The sequence below is a fragment of the Agelaius phoeniceus genome, chromosome 4, assembly GCF_051311805.1.
Source record: "Agelaius phoeniceus isolate bAgePho1 chromosome 4, bAgePho1.hap1, whole genome shotgun sequence".
Lineage (NCBI taxonomy): Eukaryota > Metazoa > Chordata > Aves > Passeriformes > Icteridae > Agelaius > Agelaius phoeniceus.
This window is the reverse complement of record NC_135268.1, coordinates 44,084,359-44,108,523: the sequence shown is the minus strand read 5'-3', so window position 1 is coordinate 44,108,523 and position 24,165 is coordinate 44,084,359. Positions and strand designations below refer to the sequence as shown.

The window sequence follows — 24,165 nt, the reverse complement described above, 5'->3', positions numbered from 1 at the left end:
CTAAAGAAGGAAATGAGACAGAATTCCAGAATCATTACTTTGAAACCATCAGTGCATTCCTTTTTTACCATTCAGTTCAATGAAAGCACTCTTTTTTGAACTTTGTATCTTCCATATTTTCTCCAGTACAAATTTGCCAGTACATAAACTACCAGAAAGAAGAAGTATAATGCACCTGCACTAAGCTAATCTGAGTCAAAAGTATTTTCTTGAACCTAGTAAATTCAGTGGAGTCACAAGAAGCAGTTTATTGATCAAATGTTGAGTGTGTCTCTGAGCTGACTGATGGCGAGTTACATCCTTAGACTTCCTCTCTCTTATTCATGTCCCGGGTCTTAGAGCAAACAGTGCTGAATGGAAAACATTAAAATCATGTTATTCACAGGTGGAAGATTAGATACTGAGATTTAATCTTTTATAAATTTCACATGATAAAAGCAATACTGCCTCTCAGAAAAAGGAGGGCATTTCCCCACCTCTTTAGTTATTTAATACTAGTTAAAAAAATACATCAAAAGCTATCTCAGTAACAGCTCTGCAACTAACAACCACATGCAATAAACTGGAGTATTATTTGTTCCCATTTGGAACATCTCCAAATATTTGATCAAAAACCCCATAGGCTGGAAATATTAATCTCTAAGGTCAGAACGCTTCAAACCATTTTTTGTGTACACCACAATCTGTGTAGTTCCTGAGAGCAGCGCAGTTAGAGCTCCTCAGAGTTCAGTGTGTACTGCTTCACAGGTACTTAACTGAAGTAGCCCTTCTGGGCTAGCTTGAGCATGGTGGAAATTGTAATTATGTTTGTGTATTACAGATGTGCAAACAAGGGGACAGAAGCGCTGAAGGCAGGGCAGGATAATTTCCTGTTGTAACTTCGGAGATGTCAGAATGCAGATGCGTTTTCAGACAGCAGAGTTGACTTTTTTTATTTTCAACAGGTAGGATCCATTGTATTTCTAAATAGAGGCCCATAGAATTCCAAGTTTTATGTAAGGAGCAGTTAATTTCGATGGAAATTGTATATAAAACCTCTGTTCTAAGCTACTATTAATTATCAGGAAGTTTACGTTTATAATATATACATATCATGCAATACTGATGTAGAAAAGTAACATCAGAAAATACTATACACTCTTTTTGCTGTCACAAAAAGTCCATTAGGATAATAAATATATTTCATGCATACATATATACAGACATACATATGAAAAAATATTAAAACTATCAAAAATCTGTCAGATTATACCAGATATTAAGAACTCAGAACAAAGTAATGAATATTTGCTGAATATTTTTCAATGACCTAAATTTTCAGCTCATTTGCTTTGCAGATAAATGATTCATCCCATGTATTGCACCTTTGGAAGGCTCTCTTACTTGTGTGTGCCAAGATAAATTAGGAAGGCTAATGAATTCAGAAGTACTTCTGAGTAGAGAAAACTTCCACTATATGGAAGTTCAGGAACCCACTATATGGGTTCAGGAAATGTGTAGTTGGTATTATATGTACCCTAAGAATGAAGAACCTAAATCTTGTAGAAAACAGTATAGCTTCGATGGCCCCGATAGACATTCTAAGATATGAATTTTCAAGATCACAGTGTATGTTGCTAGTATGTTACCATGTGAAGGGCCCTTAATAAAATCCAGCTTATAGCTGTGCACTTGCAATGTATGCTAAGAAGTCCATGTGTACTGAGAAATGTAGCAAAATGAACAAAAGATAGGTTCCATGATCTTCCACTTTTACATCCCTCCTCCAGTGACATGGTGTTTCTAAGTCATGTAGAAACAGGGAAATGTGCTTCATGTGAGTACTTCATACTACTGCCTACATTATGTACAAAAAATGTGGGAAAATTATTAATATTATATTATTGAAGATAAAATAAGCTCAGGTAATAGGTATTTGTAGTTCATGCTTGTGTTTGAATCTTTAAACCTTAATAGTGGTGGAAGTGTTATAATTAAGCACCTACTTCTACTTCATAATGTAGCTTTTGATAAAGAATTAGGTCATTATTTTATTTGAAGTCTGGATTTATGCATTGCATTTTTACTTCGTTGTTGGATGAATCGTCTTTATCTTATGTAATAATCCTTTGAAATCTCTGAAAGATAGAGATGGAACTTATTAGACAGTTTCTATTCTAGTGGTATTTGAAATCAAAGGATACTTTAAAGAAATTTTAATAACACAGTAATTAAGAATATTTAGCATTAGTGACAGTGAAACCTCATACGTATTGTTCTTTGAGCTATAATTAGAATGCAGCAGCACCTTAGTGGGTATCTCATGAGATGTGGCTTGCTTTCCATGACATTTCCAGCTGTTCTGGATTTTGAAGACTGTCATATTTCATGTTATTTAAACAATTCTCCTATTAACTGTTTCACAGCTCTATTCAGAGCTGTTCTTACCAAAACACAGAAGTTGAAATGCAGAAGAAATTGTTTTGCCTATAACAGGTAATAGATTTCTCTTCAACTCATCCATATCCTCCTATGACAATGCTTCAGAGTCATCTTCTGCATCTTCTGCACAGTTATTCAACTGGACAGCAAGGGAAAAGATACTTTACCATAAAAAGTTCACAAAGTGTTTTGCCTCTTAAAGACACCTTTCTTACTGATTTAAAACAATGCACACACACACACACATTCTTACTGTATTAAGAACAATTCAAAATTATCCAAAGACAGCATGCTTATTCCAAGTCTTCCTAACATTCTACTCTCTCTGCAGCTGGAATCCTGTATATTGTTTAACACAGCAGAATCCTTTTCTAATGGAAAAAAGTAGAAAACTCCATGCATTAACATGACCATCCTGACTACACCAATGGTGAGTGTGGGCAGAAAAAGCTCATTGCTGCTTCATTTTGTATGTAGCCACAAATGTTCCTTCCCAATAGCCCTCCAGTCCTCTCTGTCGGTGATCAGCTGGTCTTGCCTCTTCCTTTTCATGATGCTAATGACCTAAATGAGACAACATGATTTTTCATGTCATAGCAGTGCAACCTTGCCTGTCACCTGCCTTTCGGGAAGCATGTGGTTACAAAAATTATTTGAGGATCTTATTTCTTATTCAGACTTGAAGCCAAACCCTATCACTTGTGAGTTATTGTTAAGTTGCAGAGACAAGTTAAGGCCAAGCAATACTTGAGCCTCCAGTTCTGCATTTATTTGGCTGTTTTTCTCCTTAGGTTCTCAACAGCCCTGTTTTTTCTCTCAAATATATCATGCTATCTCTTTTGAGCAGATGAGACATTGATATGCATTTTTCCACACTGAGTGTCATATCATGACCTAACTGACAGAAATTCTGTCCTTTTCCTCACCACTCCCTTTTTTTAACTAAACTTTTCCAATTGCCTTGAATTTTAATTAATACCCCTTCACAATCAAATTCTTCATGCTATTGCATAATATATATTCTAAATCCAAATGGATATATACTCACATCCTGTTACTTTTACTGTCTTTTATTAAACTTGGACTGAAAGTGCTAAAAATTTCTGACTTCCTTTACATGCCTGCAGTATAAGTAAAGCACCAAATAATTAATCATTGTTCTGTTGGGGAAAACTAGTGTCTGAGAAACACACTGACAGGAAGGCATTCCATAAAATATAGTAATATTGTGGACTCCATTCAAGTCAAGGAGGAAATTTAATACTGTGTATGACTCCGGAGGCGAACTGAAAATAGTTTGCTTTCCCTAAATCAGAGAGTAGTGTTTGGCTACAGATTAAAGCAGAGAATGAATGGAAATACTGATGCAAATTGCAGCTACAGGTGAGATTTACTGCATCTACGGAAAGCCTTAATCTTTTGGCTGCATGTGAAAAGTTGATAGGTCAAATACATCTCCTGCTGAGAAAGTTGCTGCTAAACTGTAACTAAGCAGCAATTCATCTCTGTGGACTGAAGTGCTCTGTAAATGAAGGGTCCATGTGGAAGCAGATAGATAAGATGCCAGCAGTTATCATGCAGTAACAGGTAACTAAGGCCTTGTGCTTTGCAGTGACAATATGACCTATTATGAACTCCAGAGACTTGGCTCTGTCCATTTCTCTTCTACTCATCACTCTGCCTTCCCACTTGTGAACCTATTTCTCAATACATTTGCATCTTCCCTCATGCTGTTCATAAGCGCTGCCAAGGCCATATGGAAATTCCATTCTAAGACTGTTCCTTGTTTATGCCTTTCTAATGTCCTTTATTATTTAGCACTCCTGGATTGTCTAAATCATAGTATGATAATGTTCTTCCATAGATTAGCATTATTGGACTATAATGCTGTTGTAATGAAGTAACCAATTATGTGGGAATGAGATAAATGATTTTAATGGGAAAGAAAAGAAGAAGAGTTGTTCTCTTTTGCTTTAAATTGAGAATGAACTTAGAGGGTTTTTTTCACTCTCCCTCTTCAGCAGGGAGGAATTCACTTTTAAGCTTCCTAAGCCTTGTCTTTACCTATTTTTCATTAGTTTGCATCAAAAATAAAGCAAATTGGTTTGTTAACCTGGCATAGATTTACAATATCACTCCTCGTCCTCAGTTTTTGCATTCAGAGGGGCAGCTACCTTTTTCCTCAGCTGAATCTTTGGACAATGATCAACAAACCAGAAAATTATTAACAGAAGCCCAAGATCTTAAAATGTGCAAAACACCTATTCTGCCATTTTAGAAATAAGTTTAGACTTCATCTTAACACTTTAATTCCTAATCTTTCTGTAGTTGCTTAGTTTTAATCTTTTACATAAATTAGCATAAGCATCTTTGTTCATATTCATTTTGGCAGAGCTGGTAGTATGTGATATCTGCCCAGAATTTGCTTTGTCAGTGGTTTCAGTATCTGTGCTTTGTCAGAACTGTTTAATTTACAGTTATGAAGAGAGAAGCCTAGATTTAATTCATGCTGCATTTTTTTTGCATTTGCCAAAAGAGCTGGAAGGCAGAGTTATTACTAGATGCAATGACTGCTTTCATATCTTATTTCAACTAATAATTTTAGACTCAGACATCACATAGTTATCTAAAAGGAAAATTAATTGAAAGAAAAAAAAAGGCACAAAAGAAAAACAGCATTCACCCAGCTATTCCTCTGTGTAACACTCATACGTGGTTTGAATTCATACTAGTTACTGATGCCTGAGAATCAAAACAGTTTTTTCTAGCATAAACTACATAACTTGAAGGATCATTTATGATAATGTTCCCAGAAGAAAAACTGAAGGCCTTTTTCTTTATAAAAATTAATATTTAGCTGAATTTAACTCTATTTTTGGACTTGTTGGACATTGATCATTTACTTATTGATCCTTACGGAAAGGTTCTCAAACTTCATATCTTAAAGGAAGATGAAAATGCATTCTTAATACAAAATTATATTTTGCTTTGGACACTCACTTGTCCTTTTGCTTTTCTTCCTGTTTCATTGCTTTGATCTGAGAAATACTACACTCAGCTGAGCAAAATAGGTTCTTAGAATTTCTCCATTATGTCTAGTGAACTCCTTAATCATCCATCTACTCAGTACTCTTTAACAGTTTCTTTCAAGAATCATTTTGAAATTTTTTTTGGCCAAAGGTACAGAATTCTTGGAGGAAAGGAATTATTGTTATTCGGCTGCATTTGAAAGCTTCAGAAATTCTAGAATTTCCAACAATTTCTTAGATGAGCATGCTGAAGATACATTCAGTCTGGTATTGAGTGTTTTCCTATTTTAGTCTCAGGGCTCTACATACTGTATGTAGTTTTTACTCTGGAGCACAGTTTTGTACTACTCATAAGGTATAGGCTTGTTGCTATCTCCTCTCCAGAGCTAAAGATTCTTTCTGATATCCTTACACAAAGATTGGATTTGGCCCTTTAGGTGACTTCCCATGCAGAGAGAAACACTAAGCCAACAAACACTTTGAGTGCTCTTTACATTAAATGCTGCATGCTCACTTTACTAAATGCTGTCACATATTGGCTGTTCTGAGAAATCTTACATCTTTCAAAGGTGATATTGTTGTTCTCTGACATATTTTATCTGACAGATTCTCTGCTACTGCTTGCTTTATAATCCACCTATGTCTTGATATACAGAGAATCACCTAGAAGCACAATTTTGAATTTGTTTTAGTCTATCCTTGTGAAAAATTATAGTGCAGTATTATCTGAGGATATGTGATACTTTAATTTTTAGGTATGAGAACACTAATAAAAAAAATCCCAAAGAGAATGCCTGAGAAACAGGACTGAAAGTTTTATGTGAATGGTACAGTACAAAGCATCTTGCTTTGGGCTGTTTTTTTCCAATGTCTTGATGAATTAAGAAGAAACTCTTGTCCTCAGTTAACTGACTGTTTAAAAATATTCTTTCTATGGTGTAAACTTATTTCAAAGGAATTTTGTAAAGGAGAGAGTTATTTCTGACTTTTCCTGGAAGTCATGCTTTAGGATGTATCCAAAACTTTCCTCCTCAAGCTAGATCACTATGGAAAGCTCTTTAGAAAACAAACCTAAATGTGTCAACTGCACTAAAGATGTCATTTGTTAAGATTTCGGAATTGAGAGTTAAATGTCATATACAATGTGTTTCAGTCATTTCAGTGAAGGAATTTGTTGACATCCATAGGTTAAAGTCTTGTAGAAAAGTTGCTTTTCACTCTTTCCTTCTCATCAGTTAAAACATAATGGCATATGCTGATGCCTGGGGTAAAGATTCTTTCATGAAATTAATTTCTATTACTGCATCTCACAGAAATGCAATATAAAAATATTTTCACTAATATTTAGCACTTTTGATGATATCATCTGCCTCCTAGGTTCAATTAATTTGACCTTGAACACTTCTGAGTGTTCCAAGGACATCCACAACTTTTATGAGCAACCTGTTTCAATGTCTCACCACCCTCACAGCAAAGAATTTCTCCCTAATATCCAATCTAAACCTAAACTCTCACTTTTTAGCCAATCCCCTTTGTCTTGTCACTACACACTATTGTTAATAGTCTCCATCCATCTTTCCTGTAGAATGTTCAAGATTTTTAAAAACATTTTCTAGAATGGGATCAGTTGTTCATAACATATCATTCTGAATGTGAAAGCTTTTATATTCAAAAAGACTTAAAGAAATTACTCAATTTTGATATCTTTTTAAGCCATTCTCAAGCTACAAGGACTCCTTGGGCCAGGCAGTACTATGAGATGAGATAAACACCACACAAACATGGATGTACTGCTGCTAAAGGCAGAATTTTTTATTTATTTATTTTTTTAATAGGTAGAATGTCTCTGTGCTTCAGAGACATTTCAGTTATTTTGCTTGGAAGGCCACCAAGTTCAGGCAGACTTATTATCTCTAGACATGCCAACTGCACAGATCCACTGATCCTCAGCTGCAGGCGGGTTATCAGACTGGCTTAGCCCTGTGGGAACCTCAGGCCCAGGCTACTTCTCTGCTCAACCTATTAAGCTCTGCTGCTGGAGTACTCAGGGGCAGAGCAAGCATCCTCACTGAGGCTTCAGAGCAGCCACAGTGAGCATAGCAAGGAAAGTGCTGAGCCACAGTTAATAAGCTCAGCTGACCCTGAACTAACTCATTATGGAGAACTGGAAAGTTTCTGCAGTGACCTCCATACCTTCATCATTTGGGGTCAGGAGTATCTCAGCTCACTGAATAATGAAGAGCTGAATACATGCATGAGGTCTTGATTCTCTGTTGTATTTTCCTTTCACTACTCTGAGTCATATTTTGGACTTCTCTACAGAAATCCTAGGATTTGAAACTACATTTTGCAGACTTATTTTTTTCTATCTTTCTCTCTCTTCTTTTTTAAATTTAGTTATTTCTCACCTGAGAAGCAATTTCCTCTGTTTGTTTGTTCTGTTACAGTTCAGCAAGTTGAAATAGTGCTAAGGAGCCCAGTGCAACAAAAAAAGGATCCACATTTCCCATTTAAAAGTGGTAGTCTAAAGTAAAAATGTGGATTTTCATCACTTGTTCTATACCTATTGGTTTTATTAATGTTAATTTTCTGTCACTGGTCTTAAGATGTTATTTTCAGAATAGCATGAAACTGTTTGCTGAAAGTTCTGAGCTCAAACATTCCCTTATAAATATGATGCCATATTTCAATACAGCCTCCTCTGCTAATGACATAATCTGATTTGGACAAAGGGTCTTTTACAAAATTGCCAGATGCATTAACCCCTTCCAATCAGCACACACAACTTGCTGCTCTAACATGTATTTTCTTAGGTGCCAGGAGAGGGCTTGAGCACCAGCTGACAGAAAAAAGAGGCAAAGAGATTGCGAGTAAAGGGAAATTAAGGTTTTTTGAAGGAAAGAAAATAGCAAAAGAAAGTAATGGTTCTTGTCTCTTCAAATTACCAGTAGCATGGGTTTGCTGCAGCTAGGTTTTTGCAGCTCTCACAATACATCAGCCTTACCTCAGCAGCTGTAAGGTCAGCTTACCTCAGCATCACCTTGCACCAGACTCTACCTTCTGTAGCAAAGAGCATTTCCCTTTGGACAATTTAGTCCTCACAAAGTCTCCAGCTAAGCTTTTGTTTCACAATCTAGAATCTTCATAGATTTGGTATAGATGTGCACCAATTCAATTTCTTACCTTCTTACAGCAACTTAAGAAAAACTTGTTTTCATTCTTTTCCTGTCCCTCAGAGAAACTGAAAACTAGAAATGAACATGTACAACAAGAATAAATACTGAAGCTCCCTGCCCTCTTCATTATTTTCCTTCCTTCACTGTTTTGGAGCAGATTTTAAAATGTACCATGAGAAGGTTTATGTATCATGGAAAGCTTACCATGAAAAGCTTATGTATCAAATGATTTGTCCTACTTTCTTCAATATGTTTACATTGTTGATATTGGATTGATAGGGGTAGATAAATATGTAGGAACATGTTTTAAGCTAATTTATCTGTTATGTAAATGACTATTCTCAAAATTCTGTCACAAGGTTTGAAAAAAAAATGTTACCATGAGCCTACTAAAGAGCAGGTATATGTGGGAAGTTTCCAAAAGCTTACAATTACCATGCCTACTATCATTGCCATATGTGCTGGTAAAATTTGCCTCAAACACTCAGAATCATTTCCAGGTTAAGATTTTGCACCACAGCTATAACCTCAGTCTTTTGCCTACATAATGTATGAAGCAGAAACTTTTGCCCTTTGGACATTTTTCCTATAACTGATAAATATCACACATATATCAGGACATCCATGCCAATTTATAGATCAAAGCAGGCCAAACTAACTTCAAATATAACTACAGATAAAGTGATGAGAAAATCTAAGAACTTGCGAGCCTGAGTCTGAGATGTTCAGTTCAGTAATCATGATCTATACACTAATGTGTGCTAAGAGAGAATTTAACAACAACAAAAAGTAACCAAAAAACCCAAACCAAAACAATCCTATTCTTTTCTGTTGAAGGGAATGTCACAAGGGAATCAGAAACTTTTAATTGAGTTTTGAAACATTGCCTTTGATTTTTTTAATTCTGTAGCAAATAGGTCACTGTCTGATTAAGCCTTGTTAACAACTCCCTGTCCAGGGAATGAAAATTAGTATGTGAAATAAGATTTTAAAAACAAATCCAGGTATTTTTTAGCTATAATTTTACACAGGAAAGTAATGCAAAGAATTAAAAGAAATTATGTAGACCAAGGTTGTATTTTTAGAATACATTAGGTCAATATGTTATGAATTTATTTTAATTTTTATCTAACATAGCTCTTGTTTTCTCATTGTATGTTTTTTTATTCTTTGCTCCCACCCATTGCAAATGCTCCCACCCATTGCAGCTGCCACCTTAACCTATGCCAGCAGCCCTTATTCTGACATAGTGCCTGGAGAAGATAGGGATGTGGGTGAAGCAGGACTAGATGAGATTTTTAGCATGAAATATTTTAGTTTTTTCATCTCTTGTAATCCTATTATATATTGCAATGGTTAATTGGAATGGTTAATTCCTATTCACTGATACCAGTTATTTCTTTTCAAATTTACATGTGTACATGAGCAGAAAAATGAATAGCAAAGATAAGAAGATCTGACTCAAACTCAGATTATCACACATGCTTGCAGAATTTGAAGTATTTCTGTTAAACCCCACCTGATAATCAGCCAGACTCCCCTGTCAAGCATATTTAGGACAAAACTCTGCTTTTATGTGCATGTGGAATATGTGCTATGTCCCTTAGCACCAGAAAATGTCATATTATTGAGATAATATTTTGTTGTATTTGGGATAAATTCTAGAATCAAAAAACTTGAAATTTTTATAACAAAAATTAAAGCCAAGACAGGATACTTAACAAATGCTAAAAGGGAAAACAAAAAATGAAATTAACTCATAAAAACAGGAGATTACATCAGATATTTGTGATAGCCAGTAATAAAGTCTCCTTTACAATAGTAGAGGGTGGAATCTTGGTGTCAGAGCTTCTCATCTGAGTTATCTTGTGGCTTTCAACACTTTTCTTTCAGACTTCAGGGACTTTGACAGTGCCAGAGGAGGTAAAGACATAAAATGATTTCTAGTCTAGGTATCCAGAGATAAAAACCCCACACCTTTTAATGATCTCTTGTGTATATTTTAGAGCTCCACAGGCATGTTCCTTACTCCCAGAAGTCCTAACACCCAAGATTTTCATTAGTTTGCACCCAGCTCAAGTCCCTAAGAATACTAAAAAATAATTCTATTAGATTTTTCTTTGTACATCTTGACAACAGGGATAATGCCTATTACAGGTACATGCATGTATATGTAGGCAAATACATATAATTAATGAAATGGTTACTTGGTTATAATTCATTAGTGAGTGAAAGAAAATCCAAATAAAAACTGAATGTGAGAATAAATATTAAAATAACATTTTGACCAAATAACTTGAGAAAAAACAGATGCATAAGAATGGGAAGAAAAAGACTGAGGAGCATCAAAATGAAGAAGGACAAAAGAAAAAAAATACCTGTTTCCATCTCTGTTCCAATCTATCTTTCTAATCAAAAACTGTAATTGAAAATTTTCACCTTGAAAGGGCCATCAGACTCATTGGCTTTGACAGTGAGGGGAAGAACAAGTACAATGAGTATATTGAAGGAAGGAAGGGATTATGCCTCTCCACGTGGCACTTTTGAGAGAACCACTGGAGTGTTGGGTGTAGTTTTGTGCCCTACAGTATGGGTGGTTCATATGGACTTTACAAGAGTCATGATCAAAAGATGAACAAGAGAGAATCAGACTGGATATAAATTTTTTCCACTGTGAGGACAGTATAGCAGTGGGTAGGTTTGTTTAAAGAAGATGTGCAATTCCCATCTTTGGAGGTTTTTGTGATCTCACCTGATAAGGCCTGAGCAACCTTGTCTGATACCACCACTTAAACAGGAAATCAGACAATGCAGTCTCTTGAATTCTCTCGAGTTATCCCCTGATCTTACATGCACTGCTGTCCTCAAAGACTTCAGATTTAATCAGTAACATACGTTTAAAATCAATAACCCATGATACAAACTATCAACTCAAATTGGTATTCAATATGGAAGCACATTTTGGTGCTTTATTAAATATCCAGTCAAAGGAAGACTGCACTATTCTGTTAGGTCAATAACTTCAGTGGATCAATAGAAGTCACTGGGTCAAATTCATGCCTAAATTTATTCTATTGATTTTGAAGATTTATCTCTGGAAATACTATATCAAGTATTTTCTTTAAGTATTCATGATTCATAGAGAGCAAAGAAACTCCATAACTGAAAAAAGAGAATAAACTTGCTTGTAGAAGAGTTTCTTCCATAACCCAGGCAATTGGTGCTGGGTATGAGACATAAAATACATGTCTGTATAGCCATCATATGCCTTCACTCTACATAAATTACAGTGAAAGTTTTCCCCATCTTCATATATTTCTAATCCTCAGACAGTGTTGAGGAGTCCATCTGGTGCAGGTAGCTCTCTTAGAGGTGCAGTTTGAGCTCAGAGCGGGAGCCTGAGACCAAAGGCCATCAGCTGCCAACATTTGGTTAACAAAAGGCAAGAAAAATGGTGGTGCCAGCTGGGTGGATGGATGCTGGGAAGCACAGAAGGAGCAGAGGACTCAGGAGGAAGAGCAAGACTGTAGCACCCTCAGCCTGTGAAGGTGTGGAAGCCTGCGGATTCCTTTGTTGGGAGGCCCCCCTTGGAGGCAGCAGCTCAGGCTCTTTCTGTGTTACTGTGCTGTGGATAAATTGTTTTATGGAACAAGGCTTCTGGGACTCTGCTGTGGGAAACCTGCTCTGGCCGTGTGAGTGGGGTGTGTGGGGCCCCTCTGGCTCTGGAGCAGCCTGCTGTGAAGGGACTTTGGTCACAGCAGTGGAAGGCTGTGGCATTGGGAGTGTGACCATCAGAGATCATCCTGAATGCTCAGACTGGGAAGTTTGCTAAAAAATAGTTATACTGAAGCCTTAACTTCAATAATATTTTTGGAGAAATTGATGACAAACTTGCCAAGATTAAGTGTGGATCTGTTTTCATGACCAATGAACATCACATACAGTTCAATTTATAATTTAAGTTGAACTTTTTGGTTAAATTATTGTAATAGGAAATTGTTAAATAGGAAATTAGGCATATAAATCACCATATGAGTTGTGAAGCATGAACTTAGTACAAAATTAATTTATATTTACTTTTAAGACTTAGAAGTATTTCTTCTGTCATAATTTATTTAATCTATAGATCTCAGTGGTGGAAATCACTTCTGAGTAGAGAATATCAGCAAAAAAACTTTCAAAATAGTTTTTCCAAGAGTTATATTCAATGTAGGATTGTCAAGTACTTTACATGAAACTGGAATAATTCCTTTTTGCTCATGAATTAAAATATTACAAATTGTGAATTATTGCCTATGCTATCAGAGCCATCCTCTGATTTGAACTAGTTCTTGTTGTCCTCCTGGTTTAGAACCAGAGACAGATTTATACATCTAATTTTATTTAGATCAATTCCAAATGTATTCACAGAGTTCTTCTTTCAGTCCAAGCACTTTCCAAAAACCTTCAGAGGTGCATTCTGCATTTGCAAGGTTATGAGTTTAATTAAGTTTATTGAAAACAGTGTCTTTATTTCTGTTTCTTCCAAAGCCTAAAACAAGAAGTCTTGGCAGATAGTAAACCTGAATATTTTCTCCAATAAAAAAAATTACATTCAAAAGTAACTGCAGTTTAAGACTTCCATTGTGACATTTTTGGTAAATTTTAAGGAAAGTTACATGATGGCTGACTTGAATCACTTCAGGATACACATGAAGCACACAGCTAGTGTTCTGGTAGAACAATGAAAAAACATTCTTATTTTCCTAACACTTCAGGCTCTTACACACATTAAGGAGATTATCTGAACATAAGAAAATGAATACTTAAATACTTTAATATAGGATAAATGTAGTCATATATTGGCCTCTTTACCAGCCGTGGTTCAGTACCCTAAATCCAGTTCCAACACCCTGCAGTTACTTGAATTCACAGGGAATTCCTAAAGCTTTCAGCCAGTATGACCAACCTGATGCATTTTCGACTGTGATGTACAGTAGTTATTTTGAAACACTGGAATTGGATGTAGAAGTATCATATGATGGCATCAGAAAGCCATGTAAATTAATCTGTTTCAGTGCTTCTAAAATGGAATCAGGAAAAGAATACTAACATTTGAAAAAAAAATAGAGCATGAAAATGAGTGTGGGATGCAGCCTACTAAACAATTAAATAGATAAAATATTAAGTAGGTGGGTACACAAGTGTTTTATACGTATTTCCTTTCCTCCTTATTGTTGGTGAAGACAAGTCCTCAATTCTCTAGAGAGAATTGAAGATATTTGTTAAAAATTCACGGGGTCAAACAATCTTTGATGCCTTCATGTCTATCACTTAGAATTCAATAGGCAATATCTTACAATGTATTTGTTTCTGTCTTTCAGTGCAATAAATGGTTTGTAATGAAAGTATAAGGCCATCAATAATTATACTGAATGATATGTAGTATTATTAGAAGCATATGACCTCTAGAGCTAAAATCATAATATGAAATGCTGACAGTATAAAATACATCATTTTGGTAAAACTTGAGGTGGCACTCAGCAGTAATAGTACTGCACAGCTCCTTGCTCAGCTGTCACATTAATATAGTGCGATGAAAAGATTATACTATTCCATGTCATATATGGTCTTCCACACTTCTTCTCTGAAAAGAAAGGACTTCTGTATTTACTTATTTTAAAATTTTAAAATTTTTGGTTGTCCCTAAAGGAAATATTTTATAGCAAATTGTTTTATAATGCAATCATGAAGAGCATATGTCAACTCTATATGAAGCCATAAATATATAGATTATGAATAATCAGGTATTTGAATGCAAATTTAATATTCTAGAGTGTAGACCTATACTGATATGACTTTGAAAGGAAAAACTTGCGCTGGTTTTGTTATGAATTATTATTGATCTGTGTTGTTTTCTGACAAGATTATTTATTGCTTTACTCTAGTCTTTGTAAAACAAGACACAAAGAGCTAACCCAAAAAAGAAACCAAGGAGACTGCAGGTTTATTGTTATTGCTACTGCCACTAAAATAGTCTCTAGAGATTTCAGTTTAAGGCTACTTGTTAACTTTTCCAAACCTTGCCTATATTACCATGTATTGTAATTAGTATAAGAGATAGTACCTGCAACATGCAGCTTCTTTTGTTTTTTTAGGATTACAGTTAACAGCACTCAAACTCTCTTATCCTTGAACAAATGAGCTAAATGAATTCACCTGCACAGGAGGCAACCATAATTTGTCTGGGTGTGTGCCCAGCACCCAAACAGGAGGTGGGAGGACAGAAACCCTTGGCTGAAGTTCTCCTCAATACTGTAGCTAATTTTCCTGATCTGGAGCATGTTGTGGTTATATGCACATAGTCATTTACATGCACATAAAGTTAAAGGACAGTATTTGTTGGTTTTGTTTGCCCTTTATGGATCTGCATGATACTGTTCCTGTTGAGCACCTACAATATAGACACGGTATCTTGAGCCTGAACCTGCAGATTTGTAATCCTAAGAATTTACATAAACCACGAAGGGCATTGTAGTATCTAAAATTCACTGTTTGCTCTTATCTCTTTCTGAAGGAACCAGACTTAAGTTTCTTGGCAATCCATTAATCATTTCAGAAATTATGTTGCCTCTAAATGCTAGTTCATGTGACTGGCCATTTGGCCAGCTCCCTGCTGTAGTCATGTACTAAGGGTATGAGCTGGTGGGTTTTCAAACAAGGCTTTTTTAAAAATTGGTGCCTAGGTTTTTCTTTCAATTAAAGTTCTCAAACAGACCAAAAACTGTATTCTCAGAATATTTCATGCAATTATATTAATTTCAAGATAAAAGCAGATATGTTCTTGAATTCAGAAATCAAAAGCCAGGGCTACTTTCTCCTAGATCAGTGCCTCTAAATTCCACAACACAGAATGGTTACTCCTCTGCCTTTTATTTTTACTTCCCCATAAGTCTGATATTGATGGTATAAGACAGCTTCACAAAGAATAGAAAGGCTCCTACTTTATTGTCACTATATCCTTCTCAGACTGCTCTCACCAGGAGCTGCGGTGGCAGGTCTGAACAGCATGAACAGGGAGTAAAGACTTTCTCCTACCCTGGGGCAAGTGGAGGGGAGGTGGAATCATATAGTCACAAAACTGTGATGTGAACAGCAGGCAGATCTTTCTGCCACTTCTAGTCTGCCTAGCTTGTCCTGGATGCAGAGTTGTTAGGCATGTGCAGAGATTATTGCATGTTCTCAACAGTGGTGGCATCCTCTGATGGGATATCTGATATCTCTGATATCTCCCTGACTCTGATATCTCTCTGGTATCTCCCTGACTCAGGGCAACATCACAGCAGAAGTTCAGTAGGGTGAAAAGCTCTGAGGTCTAGCTCCTGAAACTGTGCACTCTGCATGAACACACAAATTTACTTGTCTGAGCAGTGCAAAAGTAGATATCAAAATGAAATTGATAATTACATATAAAAAACGCATTTGTTTGACTCTGTTCTAATTTCATTTAATGTATTAAAGCTGATCCACCAGGTCTGACCCTAGATTTTTCATGCTGTTGCCACAATAGTTACACCATTTCATTGCAGTTTCAACACAGCCTTCATGGAAAGCTGTAGCATTTTAAATCTGGTAGTCATAGATCGAAAAGCCAGTTGTTAACAAGAAATACAGTAAATGTCACCTGTGCTGATCTTTCTCCATGAATTCTGAATACAAAACAATTGGGAACTGTGAAGAATTTGCTAACACTTTTGAATTTTTAATGATAATGGCTGTAAAAAGTACAAATTTCACATTTCCATTTTTTCCTTTAGGACTCTATAATTATAAGAAAAACTGAAGATGACAGAAAGCAATGAGTATAATATTTTAAGGCCACAGAGCACTTAAAATATTGGTTATGTCACATTGTGATGATCGAGATTAAAAGGAAAATAATTAGAATTACCATTTAGACATATTCACTCAGAACTTTTCATGTAGTCTTTTGTCTCATAGCTGCAAGAACCAAAACATTTTTAAACTTATATTTTCACATTCAATTGCATCTAAGTGAAAACAAAATAATAGTATGTTTCATAAATAATCTTAAAGAATCTGGTTTTGTTACCTACATATGTGATTTTCATCAGAAATTTGCAATAATTTTCATTTTACAAATATGTTTTTATTATGTTTTTCAGGTTTTGTATTATTGTGATGGAATTTAAAAAGTAATATCATTGCCCTATACCTGCCTAAAAGAAAAGCTAACAAATAGATTTATCCTGGAATTGGTGTTTTAGAGTTAAAAAAACCAAATTTGTGTGTATTTTGAAAAGGAAACATAAAATTAATAAACTGAAATGTAAAATGATCTTCACTAGAAATATTACAACTGTATTTATTATTTTCTATGGGTCTGATTTTTTGATGTTTTTCTAATGCATGTCAAAATAAATTCCAAACCTCTTCACTTGGAAGAGTCTTCATGTTTTATGAAGACCTGTTTCCTTTCCTGCTATCTCTCTCACATTCAAGAACCCTGGTTTTTGATGGGCGGGCATGCCAAATGCCATATTAATCTGTATGTATTGTCGCTGGCTTCGAATTAATAATTACCCTAATTTTTCTTTGTAATTCAGACTATTTTTCTGAATTCAGAAATATACATATTAAATTTACTAAGCATTATTTCTCTAAGGTCTGTTAAAACAATCTAGGCCCATTCTGGCGATATGCAACATTCAGTGAGGCAGTGACTCACCAGCTCACACAGATAAATGCTTTTCAAGGGGTCTTAGAATGCAGAAGGACCTATGGTAGAATTTTATATTACTGCAGAAGTTGTTTCATTGTCATTACCAGACACTTCAAATAGATTTAATTGCATATTTTCACATCTCATGTGTTTTCAGAGCTATTTGCAGCACCAGTATTTCTCTTCTTATGTCAAAAATAAAACATAAGCTATGAATATCTTTTCATTGCTACTTGCTTTTGAGAAAATCAATGGTACATGACTCCTTTTGACTTCAGTAAAACTGAAAAAGCTCTTTTTTTAAACCATATTCCCTATTTAAGTAGTATGAATCATGTTTTCATCTGAAATTATTTTCTAAAAAGAAAAGCATATGAAATATATCAGAATGATTTGTTTTGGTGATAGCAGCAGTTACTGAGGTGACATTTTAGATGTGAAAGGCTCATTCTCATTTTTTGCCTTCACTCCAAACAAAAAGGGATGAAAGGGAAGGAAGTTACCCTAAAAGGCTTGTTTGCAACTGGGAGACTTCTGAGGATGTGTTTTGAAGGGAAGGGAAAGGAAGAGGAGGAGCAGAGATTTATTTTAATTAGATTGCCTGGTTATTTTTCCAAGGCCATAAAGAAAATATCTGTTTTCTAATAATTCTACTATCCACTCTGCCATCCTAAGGAGTCAGTCATAGTTCTAGAAGGCAACACAAAGTTAACTCTTTGGTCTAGTCCCATAATACTTTGTCTCTTCAGAAATGTTTTTTGGAGGTATTACTCTATTTCATTCTTTCCCACTTAGCATTGTCTCTGTTCTACAATATGCTGGAAACTGGACAGGCTGACAGATCAAAGTTTGGCAGTTGCATGAGCTAAATGGGGAACAGGTCCAAATCAAGCCTAAAACCAATGAATGGAACAAAAGTAATCTGGATGAGCTCCCTCATCTCATCCATCAATTCTCTGCACTGAGAGCTATGGCAGCAGAGCTGAAGAAGAGACTCACCCAGGTCTGGAGCTGGAGTACAAGAGCCAGCAGCAAGAGCTTCTCTTCCAGAGCATTTTTAAGCTGATACTGTTAGCAAACAAGTTTTATCATTGGAGTGGGGATGGAGGGAGAGGGGAGGGAGGAAATGGTTGGGAGAGGCAAGAGATGTTCCATCTTTGCCATGAGTCACGCCTCCCTGTGAGCTACAAAACATGAACACCAATGTTATGCAGCAGGAGTCTGGTAAAGATTCATTTTCCACAGAGGCAAAGGGTGTGTAAGACAGCAATGGAATTGTGGCATTGAGAAACCTGGAAAGATTATTTTAAGCGAGATATATTTTTTCCCCAGGCTGGATCCCAGGATTATAGATGTGATTTAAATATCCTGTTTTGTTCCACAATTTTCACAACATGTATGTGTATTCCTATATTTTTCAAAATCAGGGATGATTATATCTGCCTATATATTTAACATTTTCTTTCTTATATCCTGTTCATAAGCAGATGAATTTGATATGGCTACAGTATTTCCTTGTTGTTTATTGGATAAATTTTATTTTTCCATTTAAGTTGTGAATGTTGTATCCCTGGAAGTGTTCCAGGCCAGGTTGTCCAGAGCTCTGAGCAACCTGGTCTAGTGAAAGTGTCCCTTTCCAAGGCAGGTGGGGCTGGAACTGGATGGTCTTTAAGGTCCCTTCCAACCCAGGCCATTCTATGACTCTCTGATTCCATGATTTTTTCCCCAAACAGAATCACATCAAATGCAATTCCTCATTCTTTACCTACTATCTTTAAAAGAAAATAAAATCCCCAAAAGGTACCTTTTCTCAGAGAAATAATTAAAGAGTTACTGAAACTGAATGTGCTTCTCAAATTTGGTTCAAAACAACTTTAATTATTTCTCAGAAACAATTACATTTCTTTCTCTTGTAGTAATCAGTTGGGTCTAGTAGTCCACATGCTCCTATGCTGAAAACACAAATAAAGGGTAGATTTACTGCATGTGTTCATCTTTGAAGACTGTTTTCTGGCCCCCTCAAGAAATGGTATCTTTCACATTCAGCAAGTACATTTGCATTGTAATTACTTGGAAAAATTAGTCATTATTATTTGAAATTACAAAATATATGTCAGTTTCTATTCAAACTGAATTGTGGTGTGATAAGCATATAGCTACCTCTGAAATAAGTGGCATTAGTTTAATTTATTGAACAGAAAAAATTGTGTTTGAGGGAAAAGAGTAAATAAAGCTGGGATCTAAATATTCCAGCAAAAATATTATTTTATATAAATGCTACCTTCATTCTATAATCTGAGGATTTTAAGGAATGGATATTGACTATGCAAGTGTCTGTCCACACATGTATTCAGGATAATCCTCTGCTCTAACATATGGTGAATAAGTAGCCTTTCAGATAATTCAAATCACTGGCTTTACAAGTAGGCAGACAATTGTTAGACACTTTCCCAAATGCAGCCATCTTTTGTATTAAATAAAAAATATTGATTTTATAGAGAGTGTTGGGAGCAGAGCTCTGTAAACCATCCAAGTAAATGAGATACTGGGTGCTGAGACTCCGAACTGAAAGTAGATCAGAAGGACGTTTATTTGGTTTTCAGAAGAGCATCATGAATCAAATCAGAGAAAAGGCCTTCCTCTCCCTTCCCCTCAATTTATTGGCAGACTGTAGCTCCAGCTGAAAGATGTGTGGGTTGCCTTGGCCCCTAGTTGTGTGTAAAGGAGGTGTAAAAGGACTGTGGGGCAGAGGAAATGGCTGAGAATGATAAGGGGTGAGGCCCAGTTCAGTCCAGGTGTGCTTGGATCCTAGTGAGGCTATTCCAGGTCTGCAGAGGGCAGATGGATCAAGGCATGCAGCAGAGTGCACTCAAGCACATCAGAGATGTGCTTGAAGTAGCTAAATAAAGATGTGGACTTGCTGAAGGTTGAGTATTACAGTAGAGTGTAATAGCAGGTGGTCATCATCTTTACAGGAAATATGAGCATCCTGAGACCACAAGTGCAGCCCATTAATTCCAAAGGCAGCATGAATAACTACCTGCAAAAAAGTAAAGCACTTCACTTCAGAGACATACTCATCACCTGTAGTAAAAAGATCAATAGTTTTGATTTTTCTTGTACTATTTTCTTATTTTTTTAAATGCAGTCTTTTGAGAGAATTATCATGTAATATTGAAATAATTAAACTGGAGGTTGTATTTGTGGCAATAATAGGAGATTTATGAGACAATTTAGGGCATTGAATTTGGCCTTGAAGTTTGGGTCATCCCACCAAAGCTATGAGAAGCTCTGAAAAGGCATTAGGGATAATATGACCTTCCGAAGACTCCTGTTGCTTCTGTGAAGAGGCAGAAGTCTCTCTTAGGTTTGTCATTTTTATATAACAGATGGTGTAGAAACTACAGATATGCTTGAATGTTTAAAATAGTCCCTCAGGTTATATCATACATGAAACACTAATTTTTGGTATTCCATTAGTTCTTTAAGAATTGCTGTGAGTGAGTGCCCAATCCCTGACAGTAGCCAGCACCAGACCCTTCAGGGTAAGATGCACAAGTGTCTGAACAACTGCAGAATAAAGTGCTCAAAAGAAAAAAAAGTTTTTTGAGTCTTTATGTACTGGGTTGTTTTTTTTCCTTAACAGAATTTTCTCTCCAATGCTTTGCCTATGCTCTAGGGCACTGCCCCCTTATCAGCAGTAACAACAAAAGACTATCCTTGTATACAGGACATACTTATCTGAGCAACAGCTGGATTTTTCAGGCCAAAGGGTTACATTTTTATCCAATGGAAGCACTGAGCCTTGAGCTGTCTCTGTAAGATAACGAATTATCAAAAGACAGTGTGTTTGACTTGAAGAATTTTTAGAATCTTAAGCTCACCAATCATTGTCATCTAAAGTATGCTGCATGTAATGACCTACGGATGTGCCAGAAGGTGTATTTCTTAATCCAAGATAGTTCTAATACTGAGCTGCCATGAGAAAGAGATTTCAAGGTCTGAAATCTTATAATGTTTTTTGTTGCTGACTGGTACACTACTGTTAGTTTTGGTTTTCAGACTTAGAATTTTTTCTAGAAAATTCTAGTAATTGCAAGTTACTGATAATATGCTGTGAGAAATTCCTCATCAGTTTCTGAATATTTTCCTAAACTTCTGAGATATGTACTGCCCTGGGACAGTATGTTTCACACCTGTGTTATGTGACAGAAACAGTACTTTGTGCACATTAACTCCTGGTAATAAACACAATTTTAAGGTGTGTTTATTGAATTGAATATTTCAGTTAGTAGTGTGAACAATTTATTATCCCACAGCTGTGGAACACATATTGCTGAAACCTGGAGATGTGTTTCCTGATGTTTTGTTAATTACAATTTGAATTCTTTACAGCAATCCCTTAGGAGAAATTGAAGTAGGAGAGTAAAATTTCCCTTTAATTTCCTGAAAGAGAAGTTCCCTGACAGAAATCTATTGCAACAATTTTTGTGCTAAAGACGAATGCAAAGGAATAATTTAGTGTCAAGCTATAAAGCCATACAGGGTGCATTGTTTTACATTGAGCATCTATACTGCTCTGGCCAACTTGGGCATTTCTCAACTTCCACTCCTTCCCTCATTTTCCCAGGCGTTTTCAGATTCCTGCCAAAGCACTGCTCCTGGCTAGGCTCCTATCCCTATTGTAATCTAACTATACCCCTAGAAGGAGATGTTCTTACAAAGGTGGAAGTGGGATGTATGCTTGGCAGTGCAAGAGGAAGAGTGGACAATGAAAGTGGATTTTTGGCATTTGTCAACAATTTTATCTGAAGCTGACTGTAAAATTGTAGGATCTACTACTTCAGTGCTTCCCATCCTCTCACTGGTGCCAAAGCAGCTGTTCACACAATAACCCAAGACAAGAGGTGTTCCAGGGCCCTGGATCTATCCCTAAATAAAATGTTTGGTTCTCTGTTCACCCTAAAGAGATGAATTTGATAATCCAAGTGACTATGGAGCCGCACAAATATGTATGCTGGCACAACATGGAGAGAAGCTTGACATTGGAAGTGATTCAGGAAAAAGCAGGAGTACGGTCTCCTAGGAAAGAATGTCTCATACATCCTCAGCTTCAGATCAACTAGTGAATATTCATCCCCATGGGTAGTACTGCTAATTTCAGAAGACTGGCCACAGAGTAAGCAATTTGCAGTGTAACCCTTGGTTTCTATATTTTATCCTTAATTACGCCCTTTGTTTCTGTTGCCTCACAGACTTCTGTGTGTGCACTGTTGCCAATGTGTCACTCATTTGCATTGGCACAATGAGGAGGGTTTGTTGTTAGGGTTTCTTTCATTACTATATTTGTAGAAAGAATTTTTAACATAGTTAAAGGATTTGGTCCTGTGAAGAGCTGGGTCTCAGAAGCTCACTAATTTCATTTGGAGTGGAGTCTGCTGTGCATCTCTCAGGGCACTCAGCCTCTTAAAGGATTAGACCATTTTGTAATGCCATCCATTTGTGTCAATATTTTATCAGTAATACAGAGATTATGCATGAGGTTGTCTCTTAGCCTGATTAACTGCTGTACTGGAAATGGATATTGCATCTTTATGTCCTTAATAATCTAGAATTCAGTTTGATTTACACAGTATTAAACCACACAGAATAAACAAAGAGACTCAAAATTCTGAGAATTAATGTTGCCCGGGTATCCTGTACTCATGCAATAGATACAATGTACCTTTGAGGGTCTGCTGGAGTGAGTGTCTGACAGGGTGGACAGGAGTAGGAGAGAAGTTCCCCTCCAGGAGACCAGATGTGTACCCAGGATCTGAGATATTCTGTTGCCCTACCAGGTACTGTGGATGAAGCCAGAAAGGCAAATGGGGAGAACAGAAGGAGAAATACATTTGCTGCTTATGGCTACTGCACTCTTCTGTGAAGGGAGATGAAAATTTTGATCTTGAGGAACTGGAAAGGATCATTCAATTTTAAGGCTATGATGTCAAGCAGAGAAGGAAAGATGTGCAGCTATCTATTCCTACAGGCTAGTTCTTTGAAATGACAGAAGTACAAAGAGGTGACATACTATAGAATAAATTTTGTCATTGGTTCTTGCATACTGGAATAATATCTACATTTGATGTGACATGAAATCACTGACAGTCTTTTCCCACCAGGGAATGGTTTCTTCTGCTTTTTTTGTATCTTGGTATTCCTTCTTGTGTTTTTGTTTTCCCTGTCCTTCCATCCTCCCTGTTATTCCCCCCTCTTTTTTTTTTCCCCAGACCTTCCCTCTGCTACACTGCATTCTCCAGTGCCCCTGCCTTGATATTACTCCTTTCCCAGCCACCAGACATCCTCACTGGAGGAGCTGCCTGGTTTTCCTTTTTACTCCTTCAAAACCCTTTGCCAGGAGGTACTGGAGCTGTGACTGACATGTGGTGACCCTGCTCAGTCTGCTTCCAAAGGGACAGCAGTGCAGTCCTGCCTGGAGAGATCCCAAAGTGACAGCAGTGCAGTCCTGCCTGGAAGCAACCTCTGTGCTGAGTGGATGGAGTGACCTGGCCATGCAGGGGAGGCAATGGGCAGCAAGACAGAACAAAGGTAACTCCAAATGGAATTTGATGTTGGTTCAAAAGAAGAGATGGAAAAAGTGTTTCTGACTCACTTTGAGGAACAGAGTGTAGCGGAATGACTCAGGCAGCACAAGATGGGGCACATGTGCCTTGGGGCAGTGTTCCACCCTGATCAGAAAACATAGGAGCATTCTGTATGGGATAGGAAAGTGGAAAATATTGCAATATGTTTTGGTGAAAAAGAGAATACATCT

General features: G+C 36.5%; 1 long non-coding RNA gene across 1 annotated transcript in view; it reads left to right on the top strand.

The window, feature by feature from the left end:
* The window catches only part of LOC143693845 (uncharacterized), a 221,991-nt gene extending 198,057 nt beyond the window's left edge, over positions 1 to 23,934 (top strand). The window contains exons 3-5 of the long non-coding RNA XR_013181827.1: positions 821 to 944; positions 2,753 to 2,851; positions 23,621 to 23,934. This is a non-coding gene — a long non-coding RNA (uncharacterized LOC143693845). The remainder of the gene's footprint in view (positions 1 to 820; positions 945 to 2,752; positions 2,852 to 23,620) is intronic.
* The last annotated feature ends 231 nt before the right edge of the window (positions 23,935 to 24,165 follow it).